This window comes from Lactuca sativa, chromosome 6 (genome assembly GCF_002870075.4).
Source record: "Lactuca sativa cultivar Salinas chromosome 6, Lsat_Salinas_v11, whole genome shotgun sequence".
NCBI classification, from domain to species: domain Eukaryota; kingdom Viridiplantae; phylum Streptophyta; class Magnoliopsida; order Asterales; family Asteraceae; genus Lactuca; species Lactuca sativa.
The window spans coordinates 60,975,534-60,993,593 of NC_056628.2; positions in this window are offsets into that span (position 1 = coordinate 60,975,534).

Consider the following 18,060-nt stretch of genomic DNA (forward strand, 5'->3'; position numbering starts at 1 on the left):
CAGAGAAACATCCCAAAATGAAGATTGCATTTAAAACAGCTTGTGAGTACCTAAGATCCGTAGTATGCGATTTTTCCAAGATACATGTTGATATTCATCCAGCCCTTGTTTAGAAATTCAACCTTACTCCACTTGATCTCGCACCTGTTTATATTTAAGGATATCAAGAGCAATCCTTGGGTGGAACCAACTTTCCAGAACTGGGAGTTGCGTTCAAAAGATCTAACAATAATGTGAAGTACTTCGTCCCTATCATATCTATGCACCGCTTTACCTACAAACAACTGGAAGTCACCCTGACTTCGGTGCAGAGGTTGAAGCACACTACTGATGAAGTAAAATTCGAGATCACGAGAAGGATCACCTGGCTAGGTGAAGTGAGAAATTTTTGGTGGATGTTGATCAAGATTCTGAAGCTCAACAAGTGATAAGGTTAATGAGGTCACTTAGGGGAAAATTTTTTAATCAAGAAAGTGACCCTCTTGAACCTTAATCTGAAGTCCTCCTCACTACCGCAATACTGGTTCTGCTACCGCAACGAGAAGCCATCCGCAACTACCTTGTCTGGAACAAAGACTTACTTTTCTTTTAACTTTTGCTTTTACAATGTATTGTCTAGTGTACCTTGTTTGGACCCTTCCTTTCAATTATAGTCTTTGTATATTCTCTTGTAATATTCTCAAAACTCTATAAATAGAGTGTTCCACCTCTAATGAAATCACATTGCTTATCACATACATCTCTCTTATCTCTTACATCCCATCTTACTTCTCTCATTACTCTCATATTCTCAAAGATCTTACAGAACTTAAATTCTTACCTTAAGATCGTAATCTCTCCTTCGGAGCAAGTCATTCTTGACTTAATCACTTTAAGCTGATCACACTTACTAACTTGGTTTGAATACAATCCTTGTTATGAATCAGCTTAGTGCTTACTTGATATAATACTTGTTGTCGTTTATATTTCCTTACATTTTCGTTGTTATATTTCCGCATCTAATTATCTAAATTTCTAACACTGACTTCTTATTATTGTTGAGCTTTATGATCCTTTGAGTTAAACTTATTCCACATTATAACTTGTTCTAACGTTTGTTCAAGTATTTCTCAAAAGTTTTCCTCTCAACAATTATTAACTCGATTCAAGTTTGATTAATATGTTGATCTTGATTTGTTACATGACGTTTTTGGATCTTCTTATCGTTAGCGAATGTTCTTCATGATTATCTTGAAGAAAGATGTGATGTTGATAGGAGGATCTTAAAACGATTAGAGGAGCATAGAAGTGATTCATAATGCTTGACCCGAAATGGGTATTTTTGATGGGTTTTCACTACAAAGATATATTTTTTGGATTACTTTCGTTAGCTTTGGTTGATTATTTCCTTTCAAGCTTTCTCTAAATTGTTACATATCCTAGAGCCCATCATTTCTTAACAACCATGGAAGATCGTAGTTTTGGATTTCTTCATCGTTGCTTCTCATTATGATGTCATAGATGGACTTCTTATTCACTTGTAACTAATTCGGCTTTTAGAGTCTTGTCATCCATTCAGAACTTTGAGCGGGAGAATGTTGGATGCAAAGTTCTTCACGGAGGATCTCAAAGAGTAGACTTGGAAGACACATTTAGACATGTGGGTTTATGCCTTGTGACTAGAGAGAGAGAGAGAGAGAGAGAGAGAGACTTGTACACACACCTCTATATATAGTAAATGTTATATCATTTGTAGAGTGTATTTGAGAGAAATAGTCATAGAGAATAGTGATTTGAGTTATTTATATAGACTGGATCTAGATCCATTTTAAACTTATCACAATGATTGAATATATCTCTTAACCACCTAAATCATATCGTGTCGGTTGTGTGATTATCATTTTTGCATGTCAAATGCGGGTTTATATGTCTTAACAATAAGCAACAAAGCAAAGCTCAAGATTTAATGCAGATTTATCAGTTTTCCAACAATCACGGAAAACGATAAACGCAAAGTGAATACTCAGAAAACTGGGAAGAAATAATCGAGAGAGAGAGAGAGAGAGAGAGAGAGAGAGAGCTATGCATACATGTAAAGGCTCCTCAGCTCCCAACGACTAATGCGCCAAGTGCACCTAAATCGCACCGTTTCGTGGCCTTGTGTCATCGACTTTGCTAAGTATATGTGTAGGTTTGACCCATAGCTTGATCCACTGAAACATTTGCAGGCCTATCAAGAGAAAACCAATATAAACCCATAAAATGTTTATTCCCCCCAACAATATGGGATAAAGTAAATTAGCCAACTTATCTTATTCCCTTATATTTTCCAACATTTCCATAAATAATAAAACTTCTTCACTGCTCACCATGATATATAATACAAGTCACTCGTCGGTTTGATGATGCAAAAACAAAACATAAATTATTTTCTAAATAAACGATAAACATAGTCAATAGAAACTTTTAACACTTACCATACATAGACATACTTAGTTTTCAAATTCAAATTTTATCTATTTTACTTATGCTTAGGATGTAAACAAGCTGAGTTGAGCCAAACTTGACGCTAATTGAGCCAAAATCATTTAAAGTTACGGAAGCACAAGGTCGAGCTCTGTTGGTTAAGCATATATAAAACTCAACATCAGCTTGTTACCGCAGATTTGTCTGTGAAGCTTGTTAAAGATCGTTGGTTACTTTTCATATCTTACTAAGATATTAATAATAAATAACAATATATAAAAAATAAGTATATATAGAAAAGCTCGTTTAAGCTTGTAAGCTTAAACAAGCCCTCTTGAAAGGCTTCAGATTGGCCTTAATTAAGAAATGAGATTTACTCCAGGCTCAAACTTGGGGTCAGGCCCATTAAGGTTTAGTTCGTTTCGAGCTTTTAACGATACACGTTTGCATGGGCGGAGCCAATAGGGGGCTAGTGGGTGTTTTGCCCCCCTAACACCATTGATATTACTGTATTACCAAACACAACCCCCTTTCAATTATATGCTCATCTCCTTCACTCAAATGGTTTATATATATATATATATATATATATATATATATATATATATATATATATATATATATATATATATATATATATATATATATATATATATATATAGGGCTAGGTTCAAATGTTCTTGACATCTATTATGTGCCCGTATGCACAAATCTGGACCAACGGATGGAATAAAATCAATGATCTTGATCTGAGGGTCTATGATATTAAAATAGGGTAACATGTACCATATAATCACATAAATTTCAACATAAGGGTATTTTGGTCAATTAACCTATATTAAAAAAAGAAAATTTCCAGATTTTAAGGGATAATTAATACCCTTATTTTTAAAAATCTGAATTTTTTAAATTTAATTCAAATATAATTTTTAATAATATACGATTTCATTCTGTTAGAATGACATAAAAATCAACCATAAACTAGTATATATATTTTTGATTTTATTCTTGCAGAATATGATTATATTCAATATTTATATATATTAACATGCTTAAAGAATTATAGAATATATTATCAACACTAAAATTTTATAAAGAATACATGTCTTCTTACACTAATAATATATCAAATAATTACATTGTATGATTGTGATACAACGAACATTCTTGAATAATAACAAAATTCTGAAAGAATACAAAGTGTAATTCTTTAAAACATAACAAGATTCTTAAAATGTGAGTGTGATCAATCTTTGATTCATTCTTCAAGCATTTCATATCATGTCTTCAAACCATTCTTCAATCAATTCCTACAAAAAATACAACAAAAACTAAAAATGGTTAAAAAAAATATCGTGTTCTTTAAGAATGACTTTACTGAACCTGTTCATTCTGTGGAAAAATATCATAGCAAATCTATTACAAAAAAGGCAAACACAAATTCTAAAAGAATCATTAACTCTAAAGTGCAATTACCATTACTGCACTACCATTATTCTGACAGAATATATATATATATATATATATATATATATATATATATATATATATATATATATATATATATATATGTCATTTTAAATTTTGGCAGAATGCATACAATATTTTAAATTGGCAATGTGGGTTGTAATTCTGATAGAATATAGCAAATATTAAAAATTTGTAACTTATTCTAATAGAATGTAATCTTCAAAGTATAAATTTTGATAGAATGTAGTAAACATTAAAAAAAAATATGTAATTTACTCTAACAGAATGTAATCTTCAAATCAAATATATTCTAACAGCATGTTATTTTACTTATCCTATCTTGCAATGTTTTTTTTATTTTTCCTGTCTTGCAAATAAACTAATTGACATATAAATAATTAACCAAAAACATAATCGGAAGACATGAATAAAAAAAATACCTAGATTTCACCGGAGAAGAAGAATCAGCGACCACCACCACATCCTCTCCACCTCCTGACCTGCTTCGATCGGAGCAACAGCCCCACCCCGCTGCTTCTCCTTTTGTTCTTCGGTCTAGTCACTCATCGGAGATCGATACCTCCTCCCCTCGCTTTCTTTCTCTTCTGTTCCCATCGATCAAGGCCTATGAAGAATCGACTTCATCGTTGATTTCTTTGCCCCATCAGAACCCCTCCTGCCCTCTGATGCCCTCTGATCGAACCTCTAGCACATCTCCCTTTCTACGGTAGCCCAAAACCTCCGAAACCCTGCTGAATAGCAGGGATCAATGCTGGGAAAACGAGAGGAAGGATAAATCGCTGTATACGTGATCGGCTAGGGTTTTTTTTTTCAACAGATTTTGACTACATCCCATATTTAAAGGAATAATAAAGAACATATTAATTATTTACCATATTTAAATATGCCAAGATTACTATAATACCCTTAAATGATTTATTTAATCATTAATTATTTCCTGAATTCTTATTGGTGCACACAGTCACACAATAGTTGTCAAAAACATTTGAACCTATCTCTCTCTCTCTCTCTCTCTCTCTATATATATATATATATATATATATATATATATATATATATATATATATATATATATATATATATATATATATATATATATATATATATATTACGATGTACGTCTAAGCCCCGCTAATTTAAAATTCTAGCTCCGTCCCTGCATGTTTGTATAGCTCGATTCATTTATATCCCTAGTAAAGCTTATAAATAATTTGAAAGTCACGAGGTTAAGTATCTTAAGATACTTCTAAATAAATAATAAAGATAATTGAAGTATTTAAAGAATTTGGGGAACATGCAAGCTCACGCAATGTTCCATGCTTAAACCATTCGCCAAAACGTGTACTTAACTATCACCTTTAGCACCATCCATGCTTAACTCTCCACCCCTCTCTTCTCTATCCCTACATGTAGACCAACTCCTTATATATATATATATATATATATATATATATATATATATATATATATATATATATATATATATATATATATATATATATATATATATATATATATATATATATATATATATATATATATATATATATATATATATATATATATATATATATATATATATATATATATATATATATATATATATATATATCAACAGGAAAATTTATATTTTAATATAAAAAAAGATTCGGATGGTTTTAAAAACTACGCTACTATTTGCCTGTGTAATCTCAGCAGTATGTAGTGGAGAATTAAATGGCTACCAAATTGAAAATTTATCTCATTTTATTTTGACTAAATGGGTTTTTATTTTGACTTTTAACTTTAAACATTATATACATACACACAGTAAAATATAAAAAATTGTTAGAAAAATAAGTAGGAAAGAATTTTTATGTCATTTTAAAATATCAAAATATCAAAATATCATTTTCGTCCAAAAAATTATATTTTTTTTAATAGTTTATAATCGTTTCTTACGATATATATATATATATATATATATATATATATATATATATATATATATATATATATATATATATATATATATATATATATACGTACTGTATTTTGATATTTAGAAAGGGTATATATGATCAGATTTAAAATTTATGAAAGATAAATAAAATATTTAAAATTTAAGTTGATCTAATATGATATTTTGATGTGGAATAATGGTATACTAGGTGTGAGACCCGTGTATTACACGGGTTTAAAAAAATTAATATAAAAAATAGTAAACATAAGTATTTTTTGCAATATCAGAAATATTGAAATTTGTATGATGATCTTGTGAAATTCTTTCCTTCAATATTATATAATTTTGGAATTGTTAATAAAGTTTAGCTGTGATATTGGCTAACATATGCATATTATCACGAAATTAAAAATGAAGGAAATTAAAGTTTGTATAATAATTATTCTTAGAGTTTAATATAATTAAATACCTTACATATATAAACTATGTATTTAATTCCAGAATTTTTAATTTAAGAAATGTGAAAAAAAGTAGAAAATGACATGTGGAAAATAAAAAATCGATAATATCTAAAAAAATTACATGTGGCAAATGAAAGAAAAACATGACATGTGGCAGAAATCATTTTTATTTATTAAGTTAGATATGAAATTCTATAAAATGAAAACAAAAAATAATTGTGGGTTTTATGGTAACATTGAAACAACTGATAAATATAATAAATACAAAATATATATAATTTTATGGGATTAAGGGAGTGGTTCATAGTTAACTTTTGTTTATGACTTGTGAAATTTGTTGTTATTACTTAATATAAATGCTCGACTCAAAAATCCATATATACGATTTTTATTTGTAGTTTTGGTAACAAAGGAATACATATAAGACATTTTTGGTATGGCTAGTTCTATTTGTTAAAGCAATACACTCTCCATATAATATGTGTATACAACTGAACTATTATTTCTAAAGACAAAAAACTAGAAACATCTATAATACGAAAAGATCAACATTTTAAATTATGAAATATTGGTTTTATTGCTAGAAACCAATTATTGTTTTTTAATGAAAAAAGAATATTATGATTGATAAGAACAATTGATATTGGTTTTGATAGAAAACGATCTGAAGTTACTTATGTAGGAATATTATTACGGAAATGTACGAAAACAAATAAGAAATCAGAAAACGTTGATGCATGTGTTTAATATAGTGTTTTTAAGACAAATTCGTCCGCTACATGATGTTTGTCTCCCAGGATACAACGGTTTGAAGTAGTTCTTCTAGACCACTTGAACCCTCAATATGTAACACTCTTTTACTCATGTACATTTCTTGTAATTTTTAAAGTTTTGTTTTTGTTTTTATTTTTTTGTTTTTTTTTTGTTTTTTTTTTTAAATTGGTCCTACGTGGGGTATAGGCTGGTCACCCATGCATGGCGTAGGTCAAAAAGTCGTTTCAAGGGTTTTATGCCCTACACGTGTCGTAACTCTAAGTACACAAGGTGTAGGAGCACAACCTCCAAAACCCTAATTGAGGGTTGTGAGCCCTATTTAAAGGCTTTAATCTCTTTGAGACCCTCTCCATACTCAACCTCCACCCATCCATTCATTCATCCCGAAACCCTAGCCCGTTAGTGTGAACATTGAAGCATTTTAGTGATTATTTGGGTGTTTTCTGAAGAAGGAGGCCATTGAAGGTGTTCTTGGAAGTCCATAACTTGTAGATCCATACCTTATAGTTCTTGAACATTCTCTAGTAGGTATAAAACTTGAACCTTGATGATTCCTTTTATAGATCTAGTTAGCTTATGGATTTTCATGTGCTTTTATTGTTTGATCTTGATCCATGTGAGTATGAGCTACTCCATATCTCATATGTACAATTTCTAGTCATTTATGAGTTTCTTGAGTCATAGAAATGGGAGCTTGATGAAGAGAAGAGATTTGAAGAAATTTTACATAAAGAAAAGGTAGAGAATGGTCCTAAGCCGTTAAGAAGAAAAAGTGCATTATTTTGGCTCTTGAATATATTCTAAGAAGACACCACAATGTAGTATCCAAATTTTCAAACCAAAATTTTCATTTGTAATTCCATATAAAAATAGTTTTTCATAAAAACCATCTCAAGAAAAGTCATAATTTCAATAAAATTCCATATCAAAATATCAGAGTGTCCTAAAGTATCCAGTAATGTAACATTTTGGTGAATGTGTACAATCAAGTCTTCGTTTTCATGAGATCCTCATAAGTACTTGAAACACATTTAATCAACACTTATAAACATAAAACTTAGTGAGTTCTCCAAAATATCATATAGACTACAACATATAAAATAACTATGTGTTATCAGCAACCCTGGAGACTACCCGAAAACTCAGTGGGTAATTAACATGCCCTGTGGACTATCAACAACCCTAGAGACTACCTGAAGTCTCAACACATATAACAATGCAAACACGGTAATAGCCCTTAGACCTAGCTCGTCATCACACACACACACACACACACACACACACATATATATATATATATATATAACTATTCTACCACACAGGTAAGAATAAGTGAGGAGACTCACCTAGTACTGATGACTGATAAAATTCACACCCGAACTGCTGGAACTAGACTCCACCTAATTAAATACAACAAGTATCCTTTATTAATAATTAAGTTATTTCCACTTGTATACTTCTAACCCCAAGACAAGACTAGTCTACACTTAGAGTAAAGATTGTTGTTCCCCTACAAAACTGTTGGATAAGGTGTCTAAGTCCATAACTATTTCGGGTCAGTACTTGACCCGACCCGGCATGGTCCATTTGGGTTGCATGGCACCATGCAATTGGATAGACTAAATGAGAGAAATAACACTTGGAGATTATTAATATATTATAAGTTCTAATATATTAATAATATTATTTGATTAGTTTGATCAAGAATTAATTTAGAATTAATTAAGTGATCAAAGGATAACTAATTAAATATATGGGTTGATTATGTAAATCAATCATATCTTGTATAGTGGGCTAAGAGGCTCCATGGATTATCAAGTTGGGTTCCACCCATAGGATGCTCCATGGATGCTCCATGGGAGTTACAAACCCATGGGTCATGGAAATGAAGAGTCATGACACATTAGGGTTTACATGGTGTAACCCTAGATGTGTCAACATTATATAAGAGTCCCATTCTCCACCAAAATCGGCCACACATAAGAAACTAGAGGGCTAGGCCGTTTTCAAGAAGTGTGTATTCTCTCAAAAGTCTTTCCAAGAGCATTTGGTGTTGTGTGAAGCATTTGAGGCATCACACTTGGGGTGCTAGGCTCACAAGGTTTCAAGGAACATAAGCAACAACAAGGTAAGTTATTCTATCTTTCATTCAAGTTAAAAATTGTTCCCCATGTATGTTAGATAGGAATATAACCTTGGAATTCAACTTTGCATGATAATTAGACAAACATAGATCCAAGGTTATTAGGGTTGCATGTACACTTAGGAAGTGTTAGAATGCACAAAACCCATCAGTGGTATCATAGCCTAGGCTTGTTTATTTGTTATTTGTGCTTAAAAGTTGAAAAAAGTCGAAAAACTTGATGTCTGCCTGATGAACTTGCCGAGTCCATGGGGGGACTCGCCGAGTTCACTTGTATCTTCAACCTACTCGCCGAGTAGGTTCATGCACTCGGAGAGTAGGAGCCACAGAGTGCAGATTTTCGACTTTAGTTGCTGGAAATGGACTAGAAACATTACCCTAAACTGTTTTGGTACTTGAAAACTTGTTTTAGATGGTGTAATGTCTTTGCTAATCCATTTACAACAACTAGTTATCAAAATTACAAAGTTTTAAGTGTAATTTGGATTCATGGAAGTGTTCATATTCATGTTCTTGATCTTATGATGTTTAGATGATCATAGGAATTATTTGTAACCTATGTGGTAGTTTAATTCTTGATCATAATGTGTTTTAATGGAGTCCATAACTTGTCCTCAAGTTATGGAAAACCAAAAGTCACTTGAGTTAAAACCATTAAAAGAACACAAGAGTTAAAAAAATGAAGAGTCTTCATTTTTATTACTCTAATAAACTCATAAGTTACAAGAAATGAAAAGTTTTGAAAGTTTACAAAACTTGCCCTCAAGTTTTGGAACAAGTAAAGTCATGTTAAAAACTTTAGTTCCAACCCTTAGAATTTTAAAAGTTAAAATTCAACCCTTATACTTATATTATTATGATTTAATATATATATATATATATATATATATATATATATATATATATATATATATATATATATGTATGTATAAGAACAAAGTCGTCTTACCGCTAGTACGCCTCATTCACGAAGCCGGTCTATAAGGTGGGTATAAGGTTGTTGCCTATAAAATGGCAACTTAATGGGTGTCCACTCTCACCCACCGCTTGCTTGACCGGTGGAGGGTCCTTAGCCGAACGGGTAAGACAAGGACTTATAAATTCTCATTAAAAGTATGATGAATATTATAAAGTAACTAAATGTTTTATTAAATTCCCAATCTTAGTTACTTTAGGAAAAATGTGAATAAGGTGCTAATCTATGAAATTACACTTTACACTTTGTTTAAGTCGTTGGTGGAGCGTGTGTGGTTAACCGGCACACTAACTTGGACTTAACAAGGTAGGTAAAGGGTGACTTAAGGTTTATTATAGTATCGATGGAGCGTGTGTGGTTTACCGGCACATCGATTGAGTGATAAACTTTAAGGGTACCAAGTGATTTGCATGGTTACTTCACACCTCATTTTGTGATCCTCGGTATCCCAGTCACAAAACTTGGAGGGCACACTCGAGATTGAAACATGCCTTTGAAAAGTTCATTGAATCTCAAAGAATCTAGGAATTTCTAAGAACCAATCAAAAACCTAATATTTAATATTTTGGTTTTCATGGTGGAAATTGGTGAATCGTCATTCACCTACCTTTCAAATATGTTATAGCTTGGATTACGGCATACCTCTTCTAAGTTATAATATATTGTGATTGGGTCCTAGCCATAATATTACATTTGGGTGTTTTTATTAAGGACTCTCTTAATATCTAAACTAGTCTTGTCCTTTTCTTTCAGATGTCTTCAAACAATGCTGCTTCTGGCTCTAATCCTAATGGCTCCTTTACCCTTATGAACTTGTGTGGGAAAGTCACTTTTGATGGATCCAACTTCAATGAGTAGATCAGAAACATCAGGATGATTACCCGCTACGAGGACAAAGAATATGTCCTTGACAAAGAGCTTACGGAGATTGATGAGACCACTGCAACTCCCATGGAGGTCGCTGACTTCCAGGCACATGAAAGGGATGCTACGAAACTAGCATGCATCATGATGGCCATGATGACAACGGAACTCCAAAAGTCCTATGAGGATTTCTACCCTTATGAAATGCACCAAGATCTGATGGAAAGATACCATCAAAGTGCACGACAAGAGAGGTATGAAATCATCTGCTCCATGGTAACAACCATGCTGAAGGACGGGGAATCCGTCACGAGCCACATGCAGAAACTGCAAAGGTATGTGGATCGGTTGCTGAAGCTTAATGTGAACTTCCCTGAGGAGCTTGCAATAGATATCATTTTGCACTCCTTACCATTGTGCTATGTTCAATTTCGCATGACATATCACATGAATAAGGAAGAGGTCACACTCAGCAAACTTCAGGGACTTCTCAATTTCGCATGACATATCACATGAATAAGGAAGAGGTCACCCAAAAGAGGTTGAATGCTTCTATTGCCATGAAAAATCACATTGGAAGCGGAACTACCCAAAATACCAGCAAGATGTGAAGGATGGGAAAGTTAAACCCAACCATGCAGGTATTTACACTATCATTTCTAATAACTCACCCCATTCTAAATCTTGGGTCCTTGATACCGGTTGTGGTATTCATATTTATTGTGACTTGTAGGGACTAAGAAGAAGTGAGAATGTGGAGCAAGGAAGAATAAACTTAATCATGGGGAATAGGAAAGCTTTACCTGTCACCAAGATTGGAGTTTATACTTTATCGCTAAGTAGTGGGTTTAGTTTAGATTTGAATAAGTGTTGTTATTTGCCAGAAATGGAAAGAAATATTATTTCCCTTCATGCATTATATAAACAAGGTTTCAACTTTTCATTTGATAATGAAGTTGGTTCGATTAATGCTTTCTTTAATAATGTTCTTTATTTTAAAGCATTACCTTGTGATGGCGTGTATGAAACAGTATCTGTGGTTGATAACTTAGGAAATAATGTATTGTGTATTGATTCTATTAATAATAATAACTTGGATAAAGCATCATTATGGCATTGTCGTCTTGGACATATAAGCAAGAAACGCATAGGCCAACTCCAAAAGGATGGAGTCTTGGAGTCATTTGACCTAAAGTCAGATGATAGTTGCGAATCATGCTTACCTGGGAAAATGACAAAGTCACCCTTCACAGGTTCTAATGAGAGGGGTGAAGCTTTGTTGGACCTTGTACACACGGATGTGTGTGGACCATTCAAACATGCCATAAGGGATGCTAATCGTTATTATTTGACTTTTACCGGTGATTACATTAGATATGGATATGTCTACTTAATCAAGCATAAGTCAGAGACTTTCGAAAGGTTTAAGGAATTTAAACAGGAAGTCAAGAATCAATTGGGCTGGAACATTAAGATGCTTCGATCCAATCGTGGTGATGAGTATCTTAGTTCAGATTTCCTTGACTATCTAAGGGAATGTGGGATAGTCTCACAATTGACACCTCCCAGGACACCATAGTTGAATGGTGTGGCTGAGAGGCGTAATCGAACCTTGTTGGATATGGTTCGTTCCATGATGAGTCGAGCTTCGCTACCAATCTCATTCTGGGGGTATGCCTTAGAGACTGCCGCCCATATCCTTAATCTAGTCCCTACAAAGAAAGTTGCCAAAACTCCTCACGAGATGTGGACTGGTAAAGTACCCAAACTAGACCACATCAAGATTTGGGGTTGCGAGGCTTTCATGAGACGCGAGACTCATGATAAGCTCGAACCCTGAAGCGAGAGGTGTATTTTCATCGGCTACCCATAGCAATCCTTTGGTTACCTCTTCTACAGACCTAGTGAAAATGTGGTCTTTGTAGCTAGGAGGGCTTTCTTTAGAGAGAGAGAGAGAGTTCATAAGCCAAGGAAACAGTGGGAGGCAAGTTGATCTTGAAGAAATTCAAGAGTCAAGCGGTGAAGGAACTTCAAACCCTAGCACTCAACTTGAGGAGGAAACTCCTGTTGAGCCAATTGACAAGTCTGTACCTCTGAGGCATTCCACAAGGGTTAGGAATGCTCCTGAGCATTACTATGGATTCCATATTACTGCAGAAGGAGATACACTTATCAGTGATGAGACACTGATAGGTCTGGATGAACCTAACAGTTACGCGGAAGCCATGGCAGGCCCTGAGTCAGCCAAGTGGAAAGAGGCAATGGACAGCGAAATACAGTCCATGTATGACAATCAAGTTTGGAATTTGGTTGAGAATGTACCAGGTCGTAAGACAGTAGGGTGCAAATGGATCTTCAAGAAGAAGACCGACATGGATGGTAAAGTACACACTTATAAGGCTAGACTGGTTGCAAAGGGCTTCTCTCAGATTCCTGGAGTGGACTATGATGAGACCTTTTCTCCAGTAGCCAAGATTAAGTCTATTCGGGTTCTGTTAGCCATAGCTGCATTTCATGACTATGAAATATGGCAAATGGATGTCAAAACCGCTTTCCTTAATGGAAAGTTGGCTGAAGATGTTTACATGAGTCAGCCAGAGGCTTTTGTCAGCAACGAGTACCCTAATAAAGTGTGTAAGCTTGAGAAATCCATTTATGGATTGAAGCAAGCACCTCGCAGATGGAATCTTTGCTTTGATGAAAAGGTCAAGGAATTTGGCTTTTCTAGGAGTGAAGATGAGTCTTGCGTGTATGTCAAGGCTAGTGGGAGTATAGTTAGCTTTTTGTTATTGTATGTGGATAACATACTACTCATAGGAAATGACATCCCAACTCTGCAGGAAGTTAAGTCCTGGCTTGGGAAGTGTTTCTCTATGAAGGACCTAGGAGAAGCTGCCTATATTCTAGGGATAAGGATCTTGAGAGATCGGAGTAGAAGACTGTAGGGTTTCAAAGCACTCCATGGATGATGGCAATGGGCCCCTTTAATGAATTCTAGGTTAAAAGCCCAAGACTTGTCTTTTCCCTATAAATAGTCATGTATTATTCACAATTAGGGTTAAGAGTGAGACAAAATGTAGCCGCCACGTGAGATTTCTTATGTAGTGTTAGATTCTTTAGTCTATGCTGAAAGTGTAATTTATTCCTCATATTTGAATAAATCGAGTGATCATTCAACATAATCTTCATATTTGTGTTTGTTCTTATTTTCCGCATCTTGTTCATCAAATCTCAATTAGGGTTTTCATCCCAACAAGTGGTATCAGAGCGGGTCTTTGAAAATCTAATGATTTTTGAAGTATCGGTTCTTGATTTGACGATTTTCTTCACAAGTTATCGAAGATTTTGGTGTTTTGGCGGTATGGAATCAAGATTTCTGTTCAACTTACTGTTCATGGGGATTTATGTTGCTCATTTACTATTCATCGTGGTATTTTTTTTTTCTCTGTTCTTTGGATTTGATTTGCTTTGAGGTCAAAATCTTTTGATTCAATTATTTTTCTATAAATCCTCGTTTGAGTGAAAATCGAGTTCCATTTTTATTCAATTTTTTTTGATCTGGTTAGTATTCATTCAACCGATCCAATACCATTTTTTTACCTGAGCCCGTTATTGTTGTTTACTGTTCATTCTTGAGTCCAAAGTTTTTTTTCGCTGATCGTTCCTTATTGCATTTGAAATCAGAAATCACACAGTCAACATATCTCGAAATCCTCTGGTTAATCTAAGCGTTTAGTTCTTTTGTTTCGCTTGATTTCATGATTCATGTCTCTGGTTTAATTTCTTAATCGATTTGGTCCTTGAATCCAATTTCTTATATCTTAGTTTCTAACAGTTCGTGTCTTGTTCTCATCCAAGATCTTTTGATTTGATCAAACAACAATTATGCTTAACAATTGATAACGATTTCTTGTTATCGTTGAATGTGATTTTGGGTCCAATATTGTTCTTTGATGTTCTTGGGTATTCTTATTGACAAATCGATATTTATTTTGAGAACTGGTGATGAACCAACGATAAACAGGCGAAGAGTGGTGGATGTTTGATAAATAATATGTACAAGATGATTTTGGTGTTTATCAAGGTTTGTGAAGGGCTTTGCAATCGGAATTGGGAGTCAATCAGTATGATTTGAGCATATGATTCGCTTTTACTCGTCAATTCAAAAGTCAAAATCGGCGGTGTGAAAATATATATTTTTTTTATCAGAACCGTAAAGTCAAATTGTTGGAATAGAAATTGGAACGAAGGAGATTTGTGGTAAATATCAGAACTTGAATCGTGATATGGCTTGGGTAATTGCATTCGGATTTGTCTTGACGTCTTGTTCGCTTCGCCAATAAGGTCTCTTAATAGGGGCTTTATAACATCGATCGAATGATTAGCAGTCTTACCTACGATCGAATGAAAGTCAAAATTGGTTTGGAAATCTCACTTGCAAACGAATCGATCTTAATTGGGACGAAATTGAAGCAAATCTATGATGTACCTGACATTGGAACGAAAGCAGGGAAGACAGAAAGCGAACCTGTGGCTCAGTTTGTCTAATATTTCACTCTTTGTTCGCATCGTCATGCTTGATTTCACTTTTGTATCAATGGCTTTGGAATGTACCTGGAACGAAATTGAGTTCGGTTGGCAGCTCTTGGAATGAAAGCACTTGGAACAAAAGTAATGGAACAAAAGGGGGATGAACCGAAAGCGAACCTATGCTCGGACCGAACATAGTTTCGATTCAACAAAGCTGGAGCGAACCTAGGTTCGGTTGCTTGTGCTTGAAACAAAAGTGACTCAGATTCGCGTCTTTATGCTTGGAAATGATGGAATTGAATGGAATCATATTTGTGGTTTCGCTTGAAATCATGTTCCAGTCGTTGTGTTCGTATAAATGGGGAAGATGACTTAATGTTTCATACTTGGTCCCTGCCACTTCAAGAATTTAACGATCTGGTCCCTATACTTTTCATGGCTTGGCAGTTTTGGACCATTTGCAGATTTTGTTACATATAAAGAGGTATGTTGATGCTGAATTACCATTCCAGCCCCCGTCTTTCAGCAAGTGACAGTTTCAGCCCAATATTCAGAAAAGTTACTACATTGAGGGCCGGTGAACAGTTTTGGATTCTTTAACGCACACATTTTTTCGTGAACAGAAAAATAAAGATTCCATCAAGTCTTGGCGGTTCGGAAAGTCATTTTTCGTGAAAACGTCAAATTTTTCACGACTTTTTCGGGTCTTATACTTCATTGTGTATATCATTTTGTCGCGGGGGAGCTTAGTAATTTTTTTATCCATTCAAGATCATTCTCATGACCATTTGAAGGCTTTATAATCATTTTTTGTATTATAAATCGGAGGAGAAATTGGTATGGTCATTCAAAATTGGATTTGTGACTTTTCAAACTTGAAGATTTTTGATAAAGCTTGTGGTAGAATTATGAAGGTAGCTTTTACAGCGGAAGTTCTTCATCGAACTCTGCTAAAGCTTTTATAGATATCCTTTACAGCGGAAGTTCTTTATCGAGCTCTGCTAAGGACTTGTTATATCTCCGACTTCTTGTATTTTTTCGATCAAGTGGCGTTACGAATCTTAACGTTTGGGTTGTTACATGATATTTTTGATGGCTTATATCATTAGCTTATTTGAAGATCATTGTGACTTGGAGGGGGAGCTCTTCAAAGACAAGAAGTGATTCAGTTTCTTTGTTCTGAAATGAGTTTTTATGGCAGGTTTGGTTTTCATGAAGATTCTTTGGGATTACATTAGAAAATGAAGTTTAAAGACATTACTTCAATGCTTGATTTATATATCCTAGAGCCCGTGTTTGAAGACTATTGAAGAATCAAGATTCGTGGATTGCTTCATATATTCCTCGTTGCAGATCTTTTTATTTGCTAGATGCTTGTTTTGGAATTTAAAGCATTGTCATCCATTCCATACTTTGAGGGGGAGATTGTAGGGTTTCAAAGCACTCCATGGATGATGGCAATGGGCCCCTTTGATGAATTCTAGGTTAAAAGCCCAAGACTTGTCTTTTCCCTATAAATAGTCATGTATTATTCACAATTAGGGTTAAGAGTGAGACAAAATGTAGCCGTCACGTGAGGTTTCTTATGTAGTGTTAGATTCTTTAGTCTATGCTGAAAGTGTAATTTATTCCTCATATTTGAATAAATCGAGTGATCATTCGACATAATCTTCATATTTGTATTTGTTCTTATTTTCCGCATCTTGTTCATCAAATCTCAATTAGGGTTTTCATCCCAACAAAGACTAATTAGACTTAGTCAGAGTACCTACTTGGATAAGGTGCTGAAGAGATTCAGCATGCAGGACTCCAAGAAAGGAGAGTTACCCATCCAGAGTAACGCCAGATTGAGTAAGACACAAAGTCCTAGCACTGAGGCTGAGATAGCATAAATAAGTCGAATACCTTATGCTTCGGCTGTAGGATCGATCATGTATGCTACGACGTGTACTCGACCTGATGTAGCCTTTGCCCTGAGCATGGTTAGCAGGTATTGGGCGAGTCCTGGCAAGGCACACTGGACCGCGGTAAAGAATATCCTCAAGTACCTACGGAGGACTAAGGACTGGGTCCTTACCCTCGGTGGGAGTGATGACTTGAGAGTTGTAGGGTATAGTGATGCTAGCTTCCAGACTGATAGGGATAATTTCCGCTCTCAGTCGGGCTGGGTCTTTCCCCTAAATGGAGGAGCAATTTCTTGGAAGAGTTCCAAGCAAGAGACAGTGGCTGATTCAACTTGTGAATCAGAGTATATTGCAGCTAGCGAGGCGGCAAAGGAGGCGATATGGCTGAAGAACTTCATTGGAGACCTTGGAGTTGTACCGGCTATTAAAGAGCCAATGGAAATTTTCTGTGATAGTGAAAGTGCTGTTGCCTTAGCCAAGGAACCAAGGGATCACGGGAGATCTAGACACCTCGACAGAAAATACCATTT